Source organism: Lissotriton helveticus, chromosome 12 (assembly GCF_964261635.1).
Source record: "Lissotriton helveticus chromosome 12, aLisHel1.1, whole genome shotgun sequence".
Lineage (NCBI taxonomy): Eukaryota > Metazoa > Chordata > Amphibia > Caudata > Salamandridae > Lissotriton > Lissotriton helveticus.
The window spans coordinates 401,765,469-401,787,535 of NC_136073.1; the positions used below are offsets into that span (position 1 = coordinate 401,765,469).

At 45.9% G+C, this 22,067-nt stretch overlaps 1 protein-coding gene across 2 annotated transcripts in view; it reads right to left on the minus strand.

Moving 5' to 3' along the window:
* The window catches only part of SNX20 (sorting nexin 20), a 114,500-nt gene extending 104,525 nt beyond the window's left edge, over positions 1-9,975 (minus strand). For both annotated transcript variants that reach the window (XM_078669407.1, XM_078669409.1), the window contains exon 1: positions 9,805-9,975. The gene's annotated coding sequence lies outside the window, so the exon portion shown is untranslated. The remainder of the gene's footprint in view (positions 1-9,804) is intronic.
* Between the last annotated feature and the right edge of the window lie 12,092 nt (positions 9,976-22,067).

The following is a 22,067-nucleotide window of genomic DNA, read 5'->3' on the forward strand; positions in this document are numbered from 1 at the left end:
CTGGTGCAGAGGTTTGAGTTTAATGTCAGGGTGAAAGGTTTTAACTTTTGCTGGACCTAACTGAGACCTTCATCCATTTAAGGTTGATGAAATGAGTACCATTGCAAACAAGCATTTGTTCTAAAAACTGGTATGTGTGTTATTATGTTCTGCGAATTAGTCACAGTAACTGTTTTAATAATCTAAGTATAGAAATAAATTGTAGCCCCTAACAGGAGTAATATATATATCATGTGTTTTTAAATAGGGTTGGTTATTGCAGGTTAGAAAGAGTTGGGAAGGTTTTTTGTCTTTTTCAGCCTTAGAGTAAGGAAGAGGGAGAGGGCTGAGGAGCCCGCAAGGCAGATTTTGACCTTAAGGCCAGTGAGTTGGGAGTTAGGAGTAAGTGTAAACAGATGAAGAAATCATTGCTTGGAAAAGCAGGGCCTCAAAGGGTGTTGGTGCACGGGACACGCAGAGTGTCTGTGAAAGAGTTTTTGGGACGTAAAAATAATTAAGGAGGTTTAGTATGTTTTCAAAAGATGGTTGTTACAGTTGATATTTTGTGTGTTATGTGCAGTGTCAGCAGTATGTTGAAAAAAAAAAGATGTGTTTTTTTTATTATGACTTCTTTTGAAAAGAAATGTTTGTGCGTTTTACATATTTTTGCATTTTATCCTTTTATGAATTGTTCCTGCTGGTCCTGTGTGTCAGCGACACAGTAAGTTGTGTTTGACAGCCAAATCTCCACTAACTGGTGATCTGCTGTCAAAAGGAGGGTGAGGATTTTAAGCCTGACAAATTAAGCAGGCCTGAATATTCTGTTTTGGGCTGCAGGTTCACAGTGCATAAAGTGCATGCAATGGTGTTGTGTGTTACCGCTTATTTACATATGCTATTGTACTTTGTCTATGCTTTTTGTGCTTGATATACATCGTGTATATCTGATGGCTTGGCATGTGTGTGTTTTATTTTTATTTTATGCATGTTTTTGTTTTATGTTGCTGCTTTAGATACTATTACAAGTTCACCTGTGTTGTGAAGGGTTTTACATGACATGTATATCGCTGCACAACAGTTGGGTGAATTTGCGTTGATACTAAATTTCACAGATATGATTTTTCGTGCTGTGAACAAGACAGACAACACTTCACCAGTGTATGTCAAATTTGGCTATATAGTATTGAAGTAAAATAAAAGAGATATACAGGATCAAAGTGTGTCATCTGCTGTTAGTCACGCTACTGCCCCCCCTTCCTTTAAGGAACAGGCAGCCCTAAATGTATGTATCCTGATTGGAGGTAAGGATAAAATTATTGATTTGTGACTCTTTACATGGTGACCTAATTTCTATATTACATTAGTCAGTTTTGTTCTGCTTCCTAAGTAGTGTATGGCTTTTTACCATAAAGGAAACAAGGTTTCATTTTTCCCTGAAGAAGGAACTGGAACATTAGCTGAGATTACCGTATATGGTTTAGCGGCCAGTGGTAGAGTTAAAATTTGTGAACTATTTTTGATTTTTTGTTCACCCAAGTAATTTCTTGTTCTTCCTATAGATTTTTCTTTTGTCACTTCTCCCCTGACCGATGTCGCATCGTGCCTAGTTATTGGGGATTTTAGCTGTGACCTAGTCCCATTTCTCTTTTCCATATTCCTTTCACCAGTCAGCTTTTATTATTGTAGGTGTATTGCTCAGGTTCACACTTCCAGATTGCAGTAATGTACTAGGAACCCACATATTATGTATAATTCCCTTTTGTATGAGCAGGCTGGTTTTCAAGAAGTTTCTTTAGGCCTACTTTGATGTTTTCCAGTCTGACTGTCAGGGTAGTGATGGACTGGTTAACTGACTCAATACTATAGTAAGATAAGTTTTCCACCTCAATAGGAGACACCTTACGTTTTTTTGAATATGACAAATTCAATGCCTATTCTAATTTGGTTTTTAGTTCCTTTTTTTCTGCTGCTTAAATTTTTGGTGGATTACGTGTGTTCCAAATCATGGAAATACCAGGACTCTCTAGTTCTTTTCTTTTGTTTCCACATTTTGATCATTAGCTTTTGTATTGCAAAGTCCACCTGATGCACAATTATTAAAGGGAGGTATCTACATGTCCCTGATAATATGTATTATGCGATTTCTCTTTTGAGGTGTTCTAGATAAGGAATTTAGGAACACCTATATGTAATCATTGAGAGAAAAAAATGTGTTTACCCCATTTGATGATGCCACCATATGTGAGGACATCCATTCAGATAGAATTTCCATGTCGTTATCTACCCTTAGATGGCAAGAGGATAATGAAGGATACCCAATTGAAGAGATTAGAAGTATTGCCTTTGAGAATGACAATGTGTCCTAGACTAGAATTGTCCCATGGCGTATGGCCACTCCCTCGCAGATTGCAGGCCACCTGCTTGCAGTCCCCTTGTTATACAATGAACTGTTTTTGTACTTAATTGAAGGAATCAACTGTGTCACATTCACTGCGTCACTAGGTTCTGCGGGATTAAGTCATAATAACCTGCGGAACTCACCCACAATCCCATCAGTGACAGCTAACAGATGAAAAGTCCCAGCACCCAGAAAGTAGCAAGGCTGGAAAGTGATCGCCAGCGCACCATCAATAGTATCCTCAAAGTATTGTACTTGCTTCATCAGAAGGCGTTGAACATCAGAAAAGAAGAAGGATCTGGTTTTGCCACAGAACCAGAATTTCAGTGCAAAAGAGCGAAAGAGAAGGATTCTTGTTGTTTTTGAGGCTTCAGTTTTCCACCTGTCATGTGCTGGTAACCTCTGACAGTGTGCAGTCCCTTGAGCCCCTTGGCCTGAGTTTTGGCCACACAACCCCTTTTCCTTTGCTCCAACGGGAAGGCAGTGCACCGGAGGATCCAAGATTGGCAAAAGGCACTACATTGTGGTACCTATAATTAAATGAAAGAGCAGCCTGAGCGTTCTCTGACACTGAATAGAGAGTGTTGGAGCCTGAAAGAGTTGCTGAGAGTGACAGTCTGTTGCTCTTTCCCGATTAATAGTACTTGGGTCTGCATGAGATGATCTGTGCCCTTGATCAATGAAGAGCACACTATCTGTAGTGCCTGCAGCACAGGAAATATTGGTGCACTGCATTGAGACATTGAGACTTTTAAGTGAGCTTTGAGTGTTTGCCAGGAGGGCACTCCAACGGATACTGAGAAACATCATTTTCATGAAAGGCCTGAATGAAGAGGCCCATGCGGAAGAAAACAACAGAAACAGATTTTGATGGACAATAGAAGCCTGCCAGAGAGGCTTGGACGGACTCTGGGTATTTCCCGTGCGATTGCATAGAATGGGTGTTTGGAGACTGATTCTTATTGTTTTATTGGCATTGTCAATAGTCACTGAAATACATAATGTTTGCAAAATATTTTTAGGATTTGCCTGTGTAATGGCAAAAGGAGGGCCTGAGGTTCTTTAATTTTGACTCCATCTTACATTTGTCATCAATTTGTGTTGCCTTTACACAGGCTGCTCTATTCGTGAAGTGTCTCTGCCCTTTGGACTGCAACGTGTTGAAAACCCCCCTCTTTCCTTGCTTTGAAAGCAATCTCAGACACTAGCTGGCCTAAGTGCATACAGACATGTTCTACCATTACTGATTGACCTATAAGTGCTGTAATTGATTGACTTATGGGTTGGGCAGAAACACGACGTAAGGGGGACATTCTGGTTACATGATGTTTTTCTATTGGCTAATATTTTGCAGATCTTGTATGTCCATATTAGGTATTTTGCATGCTTGCAGAAGCTAGGACTGCCCCTTTCTTTTATGCTGAGTTTGTCACCCTAAGCATATAAAAGGCCTCTGTGTTTTGTACTCTTTAGACTGCCTCATTCAGTTGCTAAAGGCTCCTGTGTGACGTAGTCTCACTTAATTAAGTTTAATAAAGATGTCTTTTCCTATTTCAGCTTCTGTGCCAAGTTCTTTTGTATTAGTGAGACCCCTGAGAATGAAGATTACAGTTCTTCACCCCCAGGATGAAACTCTTGAAGTGGTTACATCCATCCTGGGGGACAACATCGGTGACACCATTACCCCAATCGCCTTCATTATGGCTCTGGCTACTCTGGCCATGAAAGAGAATTATTTCCGTTTCGAGGACACCATATATCTTCAGACCTCTGGAACGAGTAAGGGCAGCGTTTTCGCGCCGAGCCTGGCAAATTTGTACATGCACCATTTCGAGCAACAGCATGTACTCACACCTACCAACCCATTCCAACCATCGATAGTATGGTGGAAACGCTATATCGATGATGTGTTGGTAGTGTGGAGAGGGAGCCTTGAATCGGTGAGTGAATTTCATCTCTGGTTGAATGGCAGGAATCAATTCCTCAGATTCACCTTTGAGGCTCATAAAGAGAGATTGTTCTTTTTGGATCTCTCTATCTATGCGACACCTGCAGGCTTGCAGAGCGAGTTGTATAGGAAGCCGATGGCTAGAAACTCGTTACTTTTATACGAGAGTCACCATCCCAAATCCCTCAGGGACAATTTACCATACGGCCAGTTCCTCCGTGTTCGGAGGAACTGTTCTAGATTGGAGGATTTTAAGACTCACGCCAATAACTTGTCTTCACAACTGTTGGAGAGACATTATCCGAGACCACTGATTAAACGGTCTCTTTAGCGAGCGCACAATAACAATCGGGAGGCGCTCCTCGAACCACCAGTTCCCAAAACTTCCACTGACAGACTTACACTGGTGAGTACATTCAATACAAGAAGTAATAGCTTACAGAAAATCATCAGGAAGCATTGGCGCATCCTGAACCATGGCAATGACAAGATTGCACTACCCCTATTTGCTTTTAAAAGATCTAATAGCATTAGGGATCGCCTAATACACACGCGCCCTAAAGAGATTCCAAAAAGAATTTTGGGCACTTTGTGGGATTTACCACCTGCAGTTGGCCACCATCCTTGTGGTAATTGCTCTGTCTGTCCACAAACCAAACACTCCACCGAAATAGATATAGGCACTGACAGGCCTTGGTTACAAAACCACTTCACTAATTGCAATAGTGAGAACCTGATTTATCTATTGACCTGCCCTTGCTCCAGTCAATATGTGGGAATGACTACCCGTAGGGTGCGAGTGCGCATGCTTGAGCATAAGAGCTCGAAGCCTTCCCCTTAAAGATCAGTATGACTCCTCCCAGTTGCATTCAGGCATCAATAGTAAAACTGCTCCATAAATTACACCGTAAGGCAACTTCATAAATAACCGGCTGATCAAAAATTGCAGCAATCTCTCTGAGAATCTAATGTTCTCCTAAAACGAATGAGATGTGACAGGAAAAGATCATCGAACAACGATCTATGGGCCAAACTACTTTACGAATCAACTATGAAAAATAGCGCCAGTTTTGGCAATCAATCAATAGATTACAACACCCAATCCATCATGGAATAAATTCCAATATCCCCGAAACGGTCAGGGTCGATTTTCTTTATGATCATTTTAATGAAACTAACTCTATACCAGCTCAAAGCGTCACTGAGAGAGTGATCAGTTCGTCGAAGGATATCCTACATCAAAACCCCCTCTATTCAGACAAAAAACTCTCTGAAATTTTCATCCGACCACTCAGCAAATCTGACACAACTTTGTCCAACGGTAATGTTACAGGCACAAAAGAGAAGCCCAATAGCCTGGAAACTCCCTTGATTCGGAAACAAATAGCAAAGGGGAGACAGGCAGGGGCCCCCGGCCCCAATGGCATTCCACCAAAGCTGTACAAACACGATCCTGAATTTTGGAGTAACGCACTAGAACCTGTATTCAAACATGCATTAGAAACATCTACAATTCCACAGGCCTGGAGAGGCTCAATCATAAGCCCGATTTACAAACAAGGGAAGAGGTCTGAGCCAGAAAACTATCGACTGATAGCCCTCATAGACACTGAGGCTAAATACTTTGTGGGGCTTATTCTAAATGACCAAACAACTTGGGCGACAGACAACCATATTATTTCACCAACACAAACCGGGTTCCGACAAGGTCAGGGAACAACAACAAATATAATGGCCCTAACTTTACTAATGGACTCAGCAAAACAGGGGAAACATCCCCTGTACCTCTATTTATAGATTTTACAGCCGCCTTTGACCATGTGGACAGAACAAAGCTCTGGCTAAAACTTCAAGGGCTGGGAATACCACCGCCGCTTCTGGACCAGCTAAGGAACTTGCACACAAACACTTGGATTAGGATAAAGCTAGGTGCAGGGACCCATGTATCAAAAGAAATCCCAACCACAAAAGGGTTAAAACAAGGGTGCGGCTTTGCCCCATCACTTTTTAACCTTTATCTTGCAGACTTACCAGGGGAATTGGACAAGTGCAATAATCATGCACCGAAATTAGGAAATATAACCTTATCTAATCTGTTATACGCCGATGACTTGGTACTGATAAATTGAACCCCCATTGGATTACAACACCTACTGAATGTGACCCACAGCTTCTCAGAACGGAACGCCCTGAAAATAAACTACACCAAGACAAGAATAATTGCAGTAAATAGTCATAGGAAGAAAAATTTCAAGTGGTTTCTGGATGGGTATCGATTAGATCAAGCACCCAGCTAAAAATATCTAGGATTAATATTATATCAAAACAACTCATTTAAACCACAAATAGAATCCGTGCGGAGGAAAGGGGTAGCGGTGTATCTGGCCATAAAACCTCTAAAGAAGCAACTGCCGGGCCTAACACTCGATCCCTTAATAAAAGTCCTGCAAGCAAAACTTCACCGTACAAATACATACGGTAGCTCAGCAATGAAGGGCAAAGACGCAACAGCGGTGGAAAATACAATAACCAATGCATACCGATCCATTTTTCACCTCCCAAGGTATGCTTCCCTGGCCCAAATTCGGCTGGAGTTTGGGCTACAAAAACAATCAATTGAAAGAAGGGGAGCATACGTAAAATCCTGGCATAAAATAAAAGAATCAGCAGAAGGATCCCTGAACAGCCATATTTGGGTTGAGCTCTTCCGTCCAGCAAAATCACCAGCTAGAGAGTACTTGCAGGACTCAATTAAGCTCTTAGGGCTGTCAGACCTCTGAAGCATCTCAGTGTCACATGCAGTATTTAAAAAACAGTAACAAAGGTATGCCGACAACTGTCAGCTGTAGAAGATAAAAATACGCTATCCAAACGATCACACGGATGGGTAGTACTGAATACGTACAAAACTTTAAAACCGCAATCTTATTTGAAAATTGGAATAAAAACTACCACAAAGGAAAAATTCTTAAAACTTCGCCTGGGGATTGGCGCAATTAACCAGTTTCTTCCCCCGTGGGAGAGAAAAGGCGGTGACCAGCCTTGTCGCCTCTGTGTCTGCGGAGTGGAGGACTTACTACATGTTATCTGTACCTGCAATAACCTAAGGGACATAAGAATAAATCTTTTAAAACCAGTTTTCAACCAGTATGGAGTTAGGACCCGTAGACAAGCGGCTTTGCTGTGTTTCAACCCAGAGAAAGTGCAGCTCAATTGTCGACTAACAAAGTTTTTCGACATAACAGCCAAGCGACTGGAAAATCTACGTATGTCGCCCTTGGAACATTCAACCACAGAAGCCTTGTCAAACGGTAACACCCATTAAACAGAGCAAGTGGGAGAAGACTCACTAACGGAGCCTACGTTTTAAAAATCTCTTCCCATTTTCACCACACCTAAAATAGTAACAGGTGAAAAAAAAAATAATAATAAGGGGACATCTGTTTGATCTGCATCACAACCTCTTGGTTGGGGTTTTTCCTAACGAAGCGTCGCTAGTCGTCGATGGAAATTAAGAATTAAGGCAATGACTATGATGAGAATCCCTTCAACGGGCAAGGCCCTCTTAACAACAACATTGCGATCCACTGGGAAAAGACTATATGGCACACTGGAAGAGGTCAAATAACAGTGGTATCTGCCCTCCTCTATCTTCTTATCTCGCCTTTTTTAACGAGTAATGGAAATTAAAAATGTGGACAATATAATAGTATTTTAATTACATATGAATAGATATTTTAAACAAGTTTTAATGTATGCAACGGTTTTAATTAATCATGCATAATAAAATTCAATTCAATTCACTAGTCCTCTGGGCTCACGCTTTCTCTCATTTAGAAGCAGTTTTCCTGGCAGGGTGGAGGGCCCTTTTGCCTTACATTACAATAGGCTTCTTTACTCCACTTTGGTCCACCTGGTTGAACTTGGTAGAACTGATAGTTAGTCTGAGTCTAATAATGTTGATAAATCCTCTAGGGAAAAGATTGCTAAAAACCTCTGAAAAACATCAGAAAAAAAGAATATAGAGCACTTTCTCCCTCTCCCCATGATGTGTACAGAGCACATCTGCCGAAGGTTGGGAAATGGATACTTCCAGAGCCCTGACACTCAGAAATCCTTGTTTAACTTTCTGCTGGAATCTATCCTCGTGAAGGTCCTTACATGGAAATGCCAAGGGAATGTGTCCATTTGCTGCAAATACCCTTTATATGATTTAGAGGATGAAATACATGTTTGTTCTACAGTCCCTGTTAGAAGCTGATTTATCCGTTCTAATTCAGTTCAGAGACACATGTCACAAGTTCTCCGTTTGTGGATAGATTCTTCCTCAATTTGGGTCCAATTTAGCAGGGCGAATTTCCTTTTTCGAGACTGTGGAAAGTGAGAGCCGGATCAGCTACAAGAAGATAATAATCTGGATGTGGTGAAGTTTTAAGAAGAGCTGACAGATACCCCTGTAAATTCCTATTATAACAGCACTTGTACTGATTCTTGTTCTATTTCTTTACATACATTTTTCTATGTAATGAGGCTGCATGTCATTACTGGTATAGGTAATTCAATAGAAGATATATTTTTTTAGATTTTAGTTTGTGTATGCTGAAGTTTTAACGTCTTTATATGTAAGGATGTCATAGATTCTCTTTATCCGAAATGAAACGAAATGAAATTTAAAATAGGATCATACTATGAGCACAAAATCAGAGTTGGGTACTCAGAAATGTCTCACACCAGACAGTGAAAATGGTAGTTTGCGATTCATTGCAAATAGACAATACATCTGTGCCTGTTAAATATGATGGGAGGTTGTAGAGGCGGAAATACATTGAAATGGCCTGTGGTACCTGCTGGAAATGTTGACCTTAACTTCAATATACTTTTGCTTAAACTTTGTAGCAAATACACATATAATTGCCTATGCCCGCACATACCCAGCCATATAACAGAGGTGGCCTCTTCAGGGTTGTCTGTTGGGGTGGGGTGGGGTGTGGGGGGGGGTGGGGTGTGGGGGGGGGTGGGGTGGGGTGTGGGGAGAGGGGGGTGGGGGGGGGGCGGCGGCGGCGGCGGAGGGTAAATGTACCTGTTGAGGCGCCCTGCCGCTCACACAAAGGGCGTCCGGATTCAATTCAGAAGCACGCTGCTCCGACTCGTATATGCGCCACATTTCATTCACCGTTGCACCGAGCATGGCCTCGGGCTGAGGAAAAAAATGAAAACAGATCCTGAACCCGCCCGCTCCTAAAATCAGTCAAAGGAGCCGTTCGGCTGCTCATCTTTCTAAGCGCATCCGGATGCCTGGAGGTTTCCAGCAGCTTTTTGTACAACCCAAAATGTTCATCACTAATATTACTCGAAATAAAATATACCCGTTAAAGGGCCGGCGCTCGCTGAAAGGAAGACTTCACACGCTTCGCTCTTTTTATGTTCAACTGTACGGTAAGTAATTAAAAATATCGCAGAATACATTACAAATACTCACCTCGTCAGACTGTCAAAAGTGATTTTCACCAGCGCATGAAAAGCTGTGTATTTCTTCTCTTCCAAAAAAGGGCGCGTGCATGGAGGGTTTGCAGAGAAGAGAAACAATAGCGCTGTTTGCTAAAAACGAGAAGTATGAGAGGGCAGAGGAGCTGAGCCACTTAGTTTGACGTCTGCTTCAAGCGTGACGCGTGGGCGTGGACTCTAAAACGAAACTGGCACAGCAGCCCTGTTGCGAAAGTATGCCTGGCCCCTGCACAAGTGGCAGGATATGCGGAAGTCATCGCCTGTGAGGAGAAATGCTCTGCAGCATGCCTCTCTAAAAAGAATATATTTCGCGCGCTTATTATACCCTCAACTAAAGCTCTTATTCAGTGGCGGTGCTAGGGAACCGTGGGCGCATGGGTAACTCCACCGGCTACACTGTTGATAACTGCCAAACTGAAGGCTCACACTATTACAGCAGGCAAAGATTCCTGCCCGGCAGCTCACGTGAGTAGCGAATGAGATAAGCGTGTAACCTCCCAAACACTGCCAGTATGGAGTCAGTTTGATTGGCATAAATGCATGGGCCACATCACTGCATGGGTTGCCCCGATCTAGCCCTAAAGTTATCCCCTGCCCTATTCAAGCCACAATTCATGTGAGTGTCCACAAACAACCAAGCAGGGTCCACTTGCTCCCCTTTCTTCTATCCCCTTCTCGTAACAGGCAGTAATACAATTCAGGCATGTGAATTGCAACAAGTCCTGATGAAGATCCCACTATACGATGTAAGGGATCGAAACGCCGTCGACCACCTATATAGTTTCACACAGTCGACCATTGTGTCTTATTAGTGTGCTAACTATCGCAGATAGCTTGTCTATATCGTTTTAATTGACCTAGAGCTTCCGCCAAACTGTTGCCTGAAAAACTCTCTGTTTATATTTAATCCACTTTTTCTTTTTGTATGATTTCTGTGTAAATTGGATACAGGATTGTGTCCTATTGTATTGTCTGTTTTTCATGTAAATTGGATGCAGGATTGTGTCCCACTGTATTGTTTGTTTGCTACATTACGATTATTCTGTGAATCTTCTGATTAATTAAAATGTGTCCGGCTGGACACCAATGAATATAGTGCTCATTGAAGACTATATTTTATCTCGATGCTTTTATAGTCCCTTTTAACCCCTTCGACGCTCATGACGAGCTCAGCTCGTCATGAGGTACACCTCTCGTACGCTCATGACGAGCTGAGCTCGTCATGAACCGCGGGTTTTTTAAAACTTCAGCGCACAGCGGGAAAATGCGCCGCATGCTAGGTGTTAAGGACCACTGTAGCTTTAGAAAAAAAAACTTTCTCATCGCAGCATCCAACAAACGTCAGGCAGTGGTGTAATGCAAAATGATGGGACCCCCCTGCAGAATGTGACGAGTACCCCATATCTCAAAGATATTAATTGCTCTTGGACTGAATGGGGCCCCCTTGAAGTGTTGGGGCCCCTCTGGAGGATTCTGAGGGCCCCCTGCGCTCCAGGGGCAGCAGGTGCCTGCATTACACCCCTAACGTCAGGGAAATGTACTAAAAGGTCACGCAGTGCTGGGCATCTAATGTCAATCAATCAATCAATCAATCAATCAATCAATCAAGACATTTATAGAGCGCACTACTCACCCGTAGGGTCTCAAGGCGCTAGGAGGGGGGGGGGTGCCGTTACTGCTCGAACAGCCAGGTCTTGAGCTTCTTCCTGAAGGAGAGGTGGTCTTGGGTCAGGCGCAGGTCGGTCGGGAGGGAGTTCCAGGTCTTGGCGGCCAGGTAGGAGAAGGACCTTCCTCCTGTTGTCGCTCTTCGGATGCGGGGGACGGCGGCGAGGGCGTGGCTGGTGGATCTGAGGTGGCGCTTGGGAGCGTAGAAGTTGATTCGGTTGTTGAGGTATCCTGGGCCTTGGTCGTGTAGGGCTTTGTGTGCGTGGGTGAGGAGACGGAAGGTGATTCTTTTGTTGACGGGGAGCCAGTGCAGGTCTCTCAGATGTCCGGAGATGTGGCTGTTTCGTGGGATGTCGAGGATGAGTCTGGCTGAGGTGTTCTGGATCCGCTGGAGTCTCTTCTGGAGCTTGGCGGTGGTTCAGGCGTAGAGGGCGTAGCCGTAGTCCAGTCGGCTGGTGACGAGGGCCTGGGTGACAGTCTTCCTGGTCTCGGTGGGGATCCACCAGAAGATCTTCCATAACATGCGTAGGATGTTGAAGCATGACGAGGAGACGGCGTTGACTTGTCTGGTCATGGAGAGGGAGGAGTCCAGGATGAAGCCCAGGTTGCGTGCGTGGTCCGTCGGTTTGGGTGCGGAGCCCAGGGCGGGGGGCCACCAGGAGTCGTCCCAGGCGGAGGGCGAGGAGCCCAGGATGAGGACCTCCGTCTTGTCTGAGTTCAGTTTCAGGCGGCTGGTCGTCATCCACTCGGCTACATCTTTCATCCCTTCGTGCAGGTTGGCTCTGGCGGTTGCGGGGTCGTTGGTCAGGGAGAGGATCAGCTGGGTGTCGTCGGCATAGGAGATTATGTTGAGGTTGTGTTGGCGTGCGATGGCCGCGAGGGGGCTCATGTAGGCGTTGAAGAGGGTGGGACTCAACGAGGATCCTTGAGGGACGCCGCAGATGACTTCGGTGGCCTCTGACTTGTACGGTGGTAGGCGGACTCTCTGTGTTCTTCCGTCGAGGAAGGAGGTGATCCATTCCAGTGCCTTCTCCTGGATTCCGATGTTGCCGAGGCGCTGCACTAGGGTGCGGTGGTAGACAGTGTCGAATGCCGCGGAGAGGTCCAGGAGGATGAGGGCCGCTGTTTCTCCGTTGTCCATCAGGGTTCGGATGTCATCGGTGGCAGCGATGAGGGCGGTCTCGGTGCTGTGGTTGGCTCGGAAGCCAGACTGTGATGGGTCGAGGGATCCATTCGTCTCGAGGAAGGCGGCCAGCTGTTTGTTGACGGTCTTTTCGATGACTTTGGCCGGGAACGGGAGGAGCGAGATGGGGCGGTAATTCTTGAGTTCGGTGGGGTCCCCTGTAGGTTTCTTGAGTAGAGCGCTGAGTTCTGCGTGCTTCCAGCTCTCCGGGAAGGTGGGGGTGTCGAAGGAGGTGTTGATAATGTCCCGCAGGTGGGGTGCGATGACAACGTCGGCCTTGTTGAAGACGTGGTGAGGGCAGGGGTCGGTCGGAGATCCGGAGTGGACGGAGTTCATAGTGCGGATGGTGTCTTCGGTGCTGATCGGAGTCCAGGCGCGGAGGGTGGTGGTGGGTGGCGTTGCTGCGGTTGTGGCGTGCGTTGGTTGGATGTTGAAGCTGTTGTGTATGTCCGCGATCTTGTTGTGGAAGTAGGAGGCGAGGGAGTTGCAGAGGTCTTGCGACGGGGTGATGTCGTTGTTTCTGGCGTTGGGGTTGGAGAGCTCTTTCACGATGTTGAAGAGTTCCTTGCAGTTGTGTGCGTTGTTGTCCAGCCGGTCCTTGTATGTATTTTTCTTGGTGGCGCGGATCAGTTGGTGGTGTTTCCGGGTGGCGAGCTTGAGGGTGGTCATGTTGTCCATTGTTGGTTCCCTTCTCCATACTTTCTCGAGGGCTCGGCAGTTCTTCTTGGAGCTCTTGAGTTCGTCGGTGAACCATGGGGTTTTTCTGCTGCCGGGTCTGCTGGGCGGGGTCCTCAGAGGGGCGAGTTCGTCCGCGCAGTTGCTGATCCACTTCGTGAGGTTGACGGCGGCCTGGCTGGGGTTCGCTGAGCCGGCAGGAGGGTGCTGGCTCAGGGAGGCGGTGAGCTGGTCGGCTGTGATCTTGTTCCAGCTTCTTCGGGCAACCTGTTGCTGGTGGTGGTGGATCGTCGTTCTTTTGAAGGTGAAGTGGACGCAGCTGTGGTCCGTCCAGTGGAGTCCTGTTGCGTGGCTGAAGGCGATGTCTTTGCTGGATGAGAAGACGGCGTCGAGTGTGTGTCCGGCGAGGTGGGTGGGGGTGGACACCAGCTGCTTGAGTCCGAGGTTGGCGAGGTTGTCGAGCAGGGTGATGGTGTTACGGTCGCTGTTGTTCTCCAGGTGGAAGTTGAGGTCCCCCAGGAGGATGTAGTCGGCGGAGGGGAGGGCATGCGGGCTGATGAAGTCGGCGATGTCCTCGCTGAATCGTGTGCGTGGTCCTGGGGGTCGGTAGATCAGGGTGCCTCTGAGGGTGGTCTTCGGGTCGGTGTGGATCTGGAAGTGCAGGTGTTCGGCGGTGGTTAGGGTGTCGTCGGTGTTGGTCGTGATGCGGATGGTGTCTCTGTGGATGATGGCGATGCCTCCTCCCATCTGGTTGGCGGTGCGGTCCCTCCGGGTGATCTTGTAGCCCTCTGGGATGGCGATGGCGATGTCGGGCGCTGAGGAGGCGTTCATCCAGGTCTCCGTGAGGAAGGCGATGTCAGGGGCTGTGGTGTAACTGCATTGCACTTCGTGAAAGAGAGAGAACAGGGCCGTGCCATATCTACTATGATATTTTGCTGTGGCTCTCTCAGTTAGCTATGATGCACTTTAGGCTGCATTGTGTCACGCACACTCTTGCAGAATTGTTGAAATGTGTGTGTGTGATGTCTAGCATAGATTTTGCAAGGGATAGGTACCCTTCGAGGACAAAATACTTGAAATACTATGCTTAGACATTGTAACTTTGTATGTGTCCGTTACATTATAGAACACATGCAAGAAATAAACTTTTCTCAAACGTTACAAACGTCTACAGGAGGAGTACATTTTTGTCACAAATTGTAATCCCTGTTAGACCTCAGGATTGGATTATGATCATGGAACCTCTATGATGCGAAACACAGTTCATATAAACATGCGAGAGTACAAGAGACCCTTTATGTATGCAATCAAGAATTTATTGATGGCTCTACAAAGAATAAGAATAGTCAAGAAAGGGAGTTCAAAGGAAAGGCAGTTAACGGGTTAACCTCACCCTCAGTAAACCAAGAAAATAAGGTAGAAGAAACGATACCACAATCCAGGTTGATAACCGTGACGGAACTTCTTCCAGCCGACAATACTGAACGTTCACACCGTCCTCCACATGAGTGCCGGTCCCGGCAACTCTCCAACGGAGGGCACTGTGCTAAGAAGTGGCCGACAATGCCACTCGAGTTCCGTCCTAAGGAAGGTTAGATAAAACTAGACAAGGTTTCATGGACTCACCGTCCTCCGCATGAGTGCCGGTCCCGGCAACTCCCCAACCGAGGGCACTGGGCTAAGCAGTGGCTGACAATGCCACTCGTTCAATACACATGTGACCTGACCTCAATGGTAAGGACTGGATGATACTCCAACATGGAAAGGTGGGCGTCCTCCACCTAAGTGCCCCAAACAACACAGAGTGAGAGTTCTCCTACCGCCGAATTGCATGGGAGCAGCCGCTCACCTTGCCGTCAGATTCCGTAGCCAATTCAAATACACGGAAGGAATCCCTGAGAACAGCGTCTCACTTGCAGAACACCGTGGAATCCTGGCTCATACGGACTCTCAATATCCGACACCGGTTGCTGTTGCCGACTTCCTTATGTGTGTTCAGAGGCATGCGCATGCTCTGCGCTAGGCTCTCTGGGATTGGTAGTCCTTCCAGTGGGGGGCTTGGGGATTGTAGTTTTGCTCGCGGCCGCCCTGAATAATAATGCTGCGGGGCGGCCGGCTCGCTCATCTACGAAAACCTGACACAAAGTCCTGCAAAGATTTTTTAGTGGATAGGACTTTGCATTAACATTGTAATTGTATTGTTTTGTAATTGAATTTATATAGCACTTACTACCCCTGATGAGGTGTCGAAGTGCTTTTTCAGTGAGTAGCATGCTACTACGGGACTCATAAAAGATTAGTGTTGAATTAGTATAGTGAAATATGAAAGTAATTTGAGTGGAGGATAGCTTAGCCAGTTATTTAGATTGAGAAGGAGCGCCAAAGGAGGGCCCGTCTGTGTCCCGGACGGGCCTAGGGCCAGTGCTCCTGCCTGCCTCCCACAGACTCCACAACGTGCTCCCCTAAGGTATTCTTCCGAACAGTTAGTTGCCCTGAATACTGCTAGATGTGGTGCTGATAGTCCATGGGATGTGTCAGATAGCCTGTTGCGCATCTGCTCCTCATGTGAATTCTGCTTTGTGTCCTCGCCGTGCCCTTTGGATCAGGCGAAGACTAACCCGACGGCTTTTAAAGCGGGGCTCATTAATGCCAGGTCTCTGGTGAAACACGCTGCTGATGTGTTCGAGATTTTAGATGAGAATCAGCTTGATCTCTTCTTTATCACAGAGACATGGCTTACGGAGTCCTGCGCTCCGGTGGTGGAGCTTGCAATACCCCGTGGTTTCAGGATCACCAGGGCTGACCGCTCGACAGGTAGAGGGGGCGGCCTTGCTGTGATTTATAGGGACCAATGGGCTTTTGCGATCGAACCTCAAGACCCCCTGGGGGAGGCGGAGCTGATCCATTTTTCTGTGGTGCTTACCCCTCACTTCACCTTGGGAGGTACCCTCCTATACCGCCCTCCGGGCCATGTAGGTAGTTTTGTTGGGGGCCTGGAGGAGATCATTGTTCCGCGCGCCTTGAAATTCACAAGGTATCTCCTTTTGGGTGATTTTAATATATACGTTGACTTGTGCGACTCTAACGAGGCCATCCGCTTAGGTGAAGCTCTATCTATGGCTCACCTTACTCAATGGGTTGATACCTCAACTCATGAGGATGGTCATCTTCTAGATCTGGTGTGTTCTAATTTCGAGATCACCATGACTCCCCCGGAAAGGGTTACCTGGTCAGACCACGCTCTAATTCAGTTCGCTTGGTCCCTGAATAGAGATGAGGGCAGGGGGAATCCCCCTCAGGCTCATTCTCAGCGGATCAATTTGGCTACTCTCTCAGACTCCCTTGCCCGAAACCGTCCAGCTCCGCCGTTGGAGATCGATTCCGCGGTCAGTGTCTTCAACTCCTGGGTGGAACAAGGGTCGGTCATGCCTACTAACAGGGGTCGGATCAGGAGGATTAGGTCCACTCCCTCTAAACCCTGGTTCACCCACTCCTTGCGGGGACTTAAATCTGGCGGTAAAAAACTGGAGAGGGTATGGCGCCAAGCCTATCTACCTGAGACTAAGAGCAGGTTGCGTACAGCACAGAAGGAATACTATGCGGCGATTAGGGCCGCCAAGAGCAGTTACTTCGCTGGGAGGATTGAGAAAGCGGATAATAATGGCAAAGAAATCTTTGCCATAGTTCAGAGCTTTCTATCTCCATGTGCTGCGCTTCCCGTGTTACCTTCTTCCGATCTCTGGTGTGAAGAACTCTCGTTTTTAAAATCGCTAAAATCCAAGTTGACCTACAGAGGGTGTGTGGCAATTCTCAGTCTCTACCGGTCCCTCCATCTCTAAAGTTGTCCCAAACCAGCTCCCAATGTACGAACTTTAATCCAGCCACACAATTGGATGTGCTGGCAGTACATGAATCTCTGAAATCGGGATCGCCTTCGGACCCCTGCCCGGCGAGGGTGCTAGGGGGGGTGGCGAACATTGTTTGCCAGGAGGCAACTCAGATTGTGAACCTCTCTCTCTCCTCTGCCACTGTCCCTTCTTGCTGGAAGCAAGCCAAACTTCTTCCACTGTTGAAAAAGGCAGGGCTGGATCCATCGGCCACCTCTAGCTATCGTCCCATCTCGCTGCTTCCTGCGCTCGCGAAAGTCTGTGAGAAGATTGTATTCAGACAACTGGATAATTTCATCGAATCCTCTCAGGCCCTTCACCCAGCTCAATCTGGATTTAGGGTGGCTTTTGGCACAGAAACGGCGCTGCTGGAGGTGTCTGAGGCCATCCGGGAGTGTCTTGATGGGGGCGGCAGAGCGGTCCTGATTTTGTTGGACCTCTCTGCCGCCTTTGACACGGGACCCCATGCTTTGCTCTTGGCCAGGCTGGCGGAGGTGGGCATCTCTGGACGTGTCCTCTCCTGGCTTACCTCTTTCCTGACCAATAGGACGCAACAAGTGTGGATGCCGCCTTATGCCTCGCGGCCAAAGAATTTTACTACAGGTGTGCCCCAGGGGTCCACATTGAGACCCCTGCTGTTTAACATTTACATGGCCCCCCTAATTCATCTGGCATAGCAGCTGGGGGCCAAAATAATGGCCTACGCCGACGACACCCAGCTGTTGTTCACCTGGCCGAAGGACAATCTGGATACTTCGGTGGTGCGCTCGTGTTAGGCCTCTGTCTTCCGCTAGCTTGCCCAGGCCCAGCTTAAGTGTAATGAGGAAAAGTCAGAGGTTCTTCTTTATGGTACTTTTCCGGACAATTTCAGGGACCTCATCTGGCCAGTCGATCTGCCCTGCCCTAAATCAATAGGAGGCCCGGCGAAAAATCTAGGGGTTTGGTTCGGGCAGGATCTTAAGTTTGAAGACCATCTAAAAAAACGGACTGGTATCTGCTATGCCACTCTTAAGGCGTTAAAAAGGTTCTTCCCACTCCTCCCGAGAGAGGCTAAAGAAACGGTTTTGCGTGCCCTCATTCTGTCTAGGCTCGATTATGCCAACGCACTGTTCAGTGGCCTACCTGCCTATCTTATTCAGCGGCTTCAGGTCATCCAAAATGCTGCTGTGCGGCTTTTATTCCAACTTCCCAGGAGAGCCAGTGTGCGATCTCACCTTCGCAGTCTTCACTGGCTCCCAGTCGCCCATCGAATCCTGTTTAAATCTTTGGTTCTCGCGTTTCGGGCCACCCACAAATTAGGTCCGATGTATCTGCAAAAAAGGTTTGTCATGTATGTTCCCCGTCGCGCTCTTCGCTCTGCAAATTTGCATCAAATGACCATGCCCAAATTTAAGTATTCAAGACTGGGCGGTCAATCCATTTCTGTTCAGACTGCCAGGGCCTGGAACGCTCTCCCGCTGCATCTAAGAGCGTCTCCCCGTCAATCTCTATGTTCAAGAAGGGGCTCAAAACACATTTGTTTAACCACTTGGCTGCTAAGGCTTTTCCCCTCCTGTGCTGATTATTTATGATTCCCATTATACATGACGAGTTCACCTTGTCATGAGCACAGCTCCAGTGTGCCTCATGACGAGTTCACCTTGTCATGAGCATGCAAGAGGTTAACATTACCATATAATCATCTTTCCTATGCGCATTTTTTTCTGGATAACCTCACTCTTCGCGCCAGGATACTTTGTAGTAGCAGAGCGGGATATAAAAAAGATTTATAACATAACATAACATAACAGAGGGATAGAAGAGGGAAAAAGGTTTGCATTTATATAGCGCTTGTTACCCCTGATGGGTTGTTGAAGCACTTTTTTGGCGATTAGCACGCTACTCTGGAACCCATAAAGGATTAGTGTTGAATTACTATAGTAAAATATGAAAGTAATTTGAGTGGTGGATATTAGTCAGTTATTTGGATTGAGAAGGATAGCGGAGGGATAGGAGAGGAAAAAAGGTTTGCATGTATATAGTGTGTTAACGCGGGATTTCTGGTCTAAGGTTATAAATCCAGATCCCAAATCAAGTCGAATGAATCGTTGGTACCTGTCATTGAGTAAAAGGCAATCCACTATTAGGTTAATCAATTAAGAACTTACACCACTCTAAAGAACCACTGACTACAAATAAGTTTAAAGATTTATTATAAAGCCAAAAGTATCTGAAGATACAAACATCTCAGAATAAGATTCAAAAGATATACAGGTATCAATATAAAAAGAAATTCTCTGAATGCTCTTAATCGGCAAAAGGAAATTATCAAAAATATCTCAAACACCATAAGTGTTGCAAGAATCGCTATGAGTTGCAACTTAAGAGTCATTTACAGAAAGGAAAAGTTCAGATTAGTCTGTCCCTACACTAGACTAAGTGACATCCCTACTTAACAAGATCTTTACCTAAAAAGGTGTCAGCCGTGGTGACTTCCAAAGAAGATCACGCACTTCTCTTAGTCTTCTTGGTGAATCGCTCTCTTGTGTTCAATCTATCTGCCTACCCATCCACTCTCTTCGGCTTCTCAGACCCTCTGCTCTGTCTCCTCCCCGGGGTGCTGTCCCTAATACAAAATCTCCTTTCCAATAGGAACGCCCCTAGAGACGCCCCTCACGTGGTATCGGTTCTGGCGGTAAATTCCATGCTGGTGCTCCTCTGGACCCTTCGTTAAAGTTGACCTTGCTTCCCAGGCTTCTTCTCCGCTGGTCGGTACCCCCCAGGAAATTCCTGAAGCCTCCTCCAGGCCTGTGCCAGGCGTCTCTGAACAAAGCCCATTCATCACCAAACTGATTAGGGCTCCTCGCACCTGCAAATAGACAGTTCTACTGTGGGCCCCAAATTCCGGCCTCCACCATATCTTTAAGTCGTAAACTATGTCTTCGTTTGTGCTCTGTGCGACCTCTCCTTAACGAGCACATGCAGATCAAAGAAGCGACTTTATCTATTCAGGCCTACTAAATTACATGAAACAGACCTCTGCACTCTGCACATTTAATTTCTTTGTTTAAACAGCATTCTAACTAACACACATTACTATAATGTAACACATCTATATAAAACATATATTTCAATTCTATGCTTAATAATACTTTGCAGTAAAAATGACATTAGTATCCGAGTTACTTAAAAGTGTAGCAGCATCTTTCGTTTCTTGTGAAATGCCATGTGGCCTACACATTTCCATGGTTTGCAGAGTTACATTTCTTTTTCACACAGTCACATAACGTAAGACTCCAACATCATTCTAACATTTCTACAACTTCTACATTAGTTTTCACACTGATATATGTATCCCTATTCTAGTTAAACACTCTTGTGCAATCTATATTTAGACTAATACTACGTGCTTGTAAATATGGTGCACTTATACGTTTTTCAGATCTGCGCTCTCTCAATCCCCCCTTTGATGACTTCCAGTAGTCATCATCATCACAACACTCTCTCTTAGGTATAGATTGTCAAACTGAAGTCGTTGCAACATTCCCTCGTTTCATCTCCTCTAGAGCCCTCAGACTCCTGTACTGATTCTCCTGCATCGCAGCTAATCTTCTCCCCTGCTCTCGCATGGATCTCTGCAACCTGTTTGCTCTATACCATTTGTACAGTCGCACCAATCCCCACAAAGTGACTACACAAATCACTATTATGATGATAGGTTTCAGTATGTACCAAACGAAACCCTTTCCCAGGTTGGCAAACCAACCTCCAACCTTTCCCATTCCTTGTCCTACTTTTTCCCACACATTTACCTGCGCCAAATCCTCAACCTCACGATGAATTGAAGTAATTTTTCGTATGTACTTCTCTAGAGGTTTTGAATTGTCTGGAATGTAAGTGCAACATTCCTGGACCTTCAAAGCCTTACAGACTCCGCCCTCTTTGGCTAACAGAACGTCTAGAGCAAGTCGATTCTGAAGAATCATTGCCCTTATCGATTGCATCTCTCCCTCTACCAGCATTAAAGATCTAGCAGTACTGGCAGATAATCTATCTACGACTGTTGCCAATCTTCTAATCTTGATGTCATTCAGTATGATTCCCAATAGAGGAAATGCAGCTCCAAATACGTCTCCAATTACTTCAGAGCTTGCATCTCTCCTCCCTCTTGCTTGAGCTCCTTCCTTTTTAGACTCTAATTCTTCAGCATGATATATTTTCGGGAAGACAATTGCCAAATAACATGATCCATACCAATTATCTGGTAGTTTCACATATGCATTTCTTCCACAAACAAAATATACATTGGGGATCACCTGCATCTCCTTCAAGAAGTCTTTGGAGTAATACTCCAATTGGAAGGCATGTTCACAACTGACTTCTCCTACAAACACATTCTCGTAATAGGTTTGACCCCTATGTATACATAGTTTCCCTTTCTTTTCTCGATCTAATGCTATTGGACCACTGCTACCCTTGCTTTTGTGTGCTCTTTCTTCTTCTGTCCAATCTGTTTCCCATTGACCTGAAGTCTTTAGAATCTTTTGTCTCCTGTATCGAGTATCCACCTGCCCTATAAACTTTTTCTCAATTTCTGACACGGTACAAGTCAAATTATTTCTTCGGGCATGTGAAGTATCTAATGTTCTCCATGGTAGGAAAAATTTCTGTAGTCTGTCTTCACTCTTGTAATAATCCCACTTATTTAGATGTTTATAATTTGGCACCTCTGGCAACACAGAATCGAAGTTCGAGAAGTAATACTCGAACCCATCCCGTTCATAAAATATGCTCAGCAACAAACTACATGTGATTCCATAAGTCAATGGAAGATGGTGGTACCTAATA